The following is a 4,554-nucleotide window of genomic DNA, read 5'->3' as shown; positions in this document are numbered from 1 at the left end:
AACCTTCACTCTGACCAGTGACCATAAAAGCATGTATGATTCATTTCACTGAAAATATATCACCTTGAAAACCTCCCTGGAGAGGCCAGCCAGTTCATTTCTGTGATATTTAGTTTTCTAATTGCACCTTCACTTTTACCAAACTGTTTCTCAGATCTAGATCTTTGCCTTTTGAATACACTTGCCAAAGTATGAAGAAAAACTTATTTTCCTTGGTTGTTTATTCTTTGATTAGGTATTACATAATCCAGAAACCACAGAAAAACAGAACACTGTTAAAGTTAAACAACTTAAGTTGCCTAATAACTTGCAAAAAGCCAAATTAATGGGAAAGAATGCCAATAGGAAGCTCTCAAGGCAGCTTCTATTCCTGGAACTTTCCCAGTCTCAGGAAACCCAGGTGTAGGATAGTAAAACCACTCAGACATAATCACCCTGCCTCTATTCCTCAGATGAGTTCTCTCTCTCTCTCTCTTTCTCTTTCTCTCTCTCCCCAACCCTCCCACTCCACCCTTTTACTCTGTCCTGACTCATTTCCTCACACTTTTTGTGGAAACAAGCTAACATTAATTTCAAAAGTGAAAGCTGGATGACTATGAATCTTAAAACAACTTTTGAGAAAAAAAAAACCTCTTTGTCCTTCTTCTTACATATAAATGCAGGTAATGTTACGGGGTCTTTGTTTGCTTTACTTCTTTAGCAAGACAGGACCATTGTTATTAGGATTCTGCATTAAGCCGTACTGACTTGATGTTCATCATCAAGGCCAGCTGTGGCTCAATTTATTTTATTTTACTTTTTATTATTTTTTGAGACAGAGTTTTGCTCTTGTCACCCGGGCTGTAGTGCAGTAGTGCGATCTCGGCTCATTGCAACCTCCGCCTTCCGGGTTCAAGAGATTCAGCCTCCCAAGTAGCTGGGATTACAGATGCTCACCACCACGCCCGGCTGATTTTTGTATTTTAATAGACATGAGGTTTCACCGTGTTGGCCAGACTGGTCTGGAACTGCTGACCTCAGGTGATCCACCGGCTTTGGCCTTACAAAGTGCTGAGATTACAGGCGTGAGCCACTGCGCCCAGCCTCAGTTTTACAATGGGTAAAGTTTAGCTTCATTTCCTCCTTCTCAAAAATGTTTTCCATTTGCCCCGATGACTCTGAGTTTCAGGTTATGCAGATCTTTTCAGTCAATGGTAAAAACACTTTGACAAACTCACTCATTCATACCAGGTATTGGAGACTTTATACATAAGTGTTCCCAGAGCACTGCCACTTTCAGAGACTATACTGAAATACAATCATGTGCCGCTTAACAATGATGGGGATGTGTTCTGAGAAATGTGTCGTCAGGTGATGCTGTCATTGTACAAATATTGGATTGTGCTTTCACAAACCTAGATGTTATAGCCTTCCACATCCAGGCTAGGTGGTATAGCTTATTGCTGCTAGGTTACAAACCTGTACAGCACGTTACTGTACTAAATACTGTAGGCAATTGTAACACAATGGTATGTATACAGTAAAAATACGATATAAAAGATAAAAATGGTATGCTTGTATAGGGCACCGGCCATTAATAGAGCCTGCAGAACTAGAAGTGGCTGTGGGAGAGTGAATGATTGATTGAGTGAATGTGAAGGCCTTAGGACATTGCTCTACACTACTGTAGACATTATAAACACTGTACACTTAGGCTACACTAAATCTACTAAACTTTTTTTTTTCTTTTTTTTTTTTTTTGAGACAAAGTCTTGCTCTGTTGCCCAGGCTGGAGTGCAGTGGCATGATCTCGGCTCACTGCAACCTCCACCTCCTGGGCTCAAGCAATTCTCCTGCCTCAGCCTCCTGAGTAACTGGGATTACAGGTGCATGCTACCACGCCTGGCTAATTTTTTATGTTTTTGGTAGGGACGGGGTTTCATCATGTTGGCCAGGCTGGTCTCAATCTCCTGACCTTGTGATCTGCCTGCCTCAGCCTCGCACAGTGCTGGGATTACAGGCCTGAGCCACTGTACCCGGCCACATTTTTTCTTTCTTCAATAATAAATTAACCTTAGTGTACTGTAACATTTTTACTTGAAAAACATTTTAATTTTTTTTAACTTTGTGATTCCTTTGTAATAACACTTAGTCTGAAACACATTGTCTAACTGTACAAACATATTTTCTTTCTTTATATTCTTAGTCTATAAGTTTTTCTCTATTTTTAACAATTTTTAGTTTTAGTTTTTAAACTTTTTGTTAAAAACGAAGACACAAACACAATTAGCCCAGGTCTACACAGGGTCAGAATCAGCAATAACACTGTCTTCCATCTCTACATCTTACCTCGCGGGGAGATGGGGGCAGTAAGGTGCATGGAGCTGTCATCTCCTATGATAACAACACCTGGAATACCTCCTGACGGACATGCCAGAGGGTGTTTTACAGTTATCTTTTTAAAAAATACATAAGTAGAAAGAGTACATTCTAAAATAAAAATAAAAGGTATAATATAATAAATACAGTAACAAAGTGACTTATTACTATCAAGCATTGTATGCTGTACATAATTGTATGTGCTATACTTTTATATGACTAACAGTGCAATAGATTTGTTTACACCACCATCACTAAGGGCATGCAAGTAATGTGTTGTGCTACAACATACGACGGCTATGATGCCACTAGGCAATAGAAAAATTTTCAGTTCCATTATAATCTTATGGGACCACCTTCCTAGATGCAGTCTGTCATTGATGGAAACATTGTTACACAGCACATGACTATAGGCAAGTAGTCATAGATTTATAATGTGGGAGGATGTACTAGACATATATTGAAAAAAGCTCTGGAAGGATACCAATACATTAGCAGAGGTTGCTTCTGGGCTTTAGGGTATGCATGGTTTTATATTTTCTCTTTTGCACTCTTCTGTGTCGTATCTAAAATTTCAACAACATAATACATTTACTGTTAGGAAAAATAACTTATTAATTAAAAACAGGATATAGGAAAGAGGGAAATGTTGCCGCTAGCCACGAGGTTAATAACTTATTTTAAAACATGTTAGGAACTATTTATTCATTTGTTTGATTATTCATTCAAGAAATATTTTTGGTTGCCTAATATGTGCTAGGAATTTGGCCATGCTCTGAGGCTAACAGATGAACAAAGCAGTGATTTGTTTGCTCTTCTTTGCATTGGTCGCTATAGGAGGAGGCCAGTAGATGCTATGGCATGAAAATGATTATTGCTGGGCATGGTGGCTCACGCCTGTAATGCCAGCACTTTGGGAGGCCGAGGCGGGTGGAACACCTGTGGTCAGGAGTTCAAGAGCAGCCTGGCCAACATGGTGAAACCCCCATCTCTATTAAAAATACAAAAATCAGTTAGGCGTGATGGGGCACCGCTATAATCCCAGCTACTCGGGAGGCCGAAGGAAGAGTATCACTGCAACCTAGGAGGCAGAAGTTGCAGTGAGACAAGATCACACCACTGCACTCCAGCCTGGGTGACAGAATGAGACTCCATCTCAAAAACAAACAAACAAACAAACAAAAACAAAAAGAAAATAATATCTTTTTATTTTTTGAGACCTAGTTTTGCTCTTGTTGCCCAGGCTGGAATATAGTGGCACGATCTCCACTTACTGCAACCTCTGCCTCCTGGGTTCAAGCAATTCTCCTGCCTCAGCCTTCCGGAGTAGCTGGGATTACAGGCATGCACCACCAGGCCCGGCTAATTTTGTATTTTTAGTAGAGACGGGTGTTTCTCCATGTTGGTCAGGCTGGTCTTGAACTCCTGACTTCAGATCATCCGCTCACCTCGGCCTCCCAAAGTGCTGGGATTACAGGTGTGAGCCACGATGCCCTGCCAGAAAAAAATAATTGTTTATGCTTACTATATAGCAGGCACTTGTATTATTGCTTTCTATCCTCCAACAACCATATGAGATCTGCTTTCTGGTTATTCCCATTAAACAGATGAAGGACGTGAGGATTTCCACTCACATAGCAGGAAATTAGTGAGACTAGACTTCAGAGCATGTGCTCAGAACATTCCATTTGCCCTTAGAGTTAGCATGAGGCAAGCAGAAATCCTAAAGACTAGGCAAACTTATTTCTGAGATAAATAGCATTGCAACAAATCAATACTGCCCCACCAGGCAGCATATAATGGTATATGCTTGTGTATATTAAAGGACAGGGAATGAGAGTAATTTATAAGATTAAAAAACTTGAGACTTCACAGGCATTCCTTGGGTGGTATCCAGACAGTGGATTGGACCTGGCCACTTTACTTGAGCAGTTTTACCCTTGGTAGTTTATTTTCATGCAATTCAACTGACAACCCAAGGCACTGACATTTACAGTTATGCATTGTAGACACTGGTAACTGTCATTACTTCAGGACAAAATGTGGCAAGGTCTGGCCGGGTATGGTGGCGCACGCCTATAATCCCAGCACTTTGGGAGGCCGAGGTGGGCAGATCACGAGGCCAGGAGATTGAGACCATTCTGGTTAACACGGTGAAACCCCGTCTCCACTAAAAATACAAAAAAGTAGCCGGGT

Source organism: Macaca mulatta, chromosome 2, assembly GCF_049350105.2.
Source record: "Macaca mulatta isolate MMU2019108-1 chromosome 2, T2T-MMU8v2.0, whole genome shotgun sequence".
NCBI classification, from domain to species: Eukaryota; Metazoa; Chordata; class Mammalia; order Primates; family Cercopithecidae; genus Macaca; species Macaca mulatta.
This window is presented reverse-complemented; position numbering follows the sequence as displayed.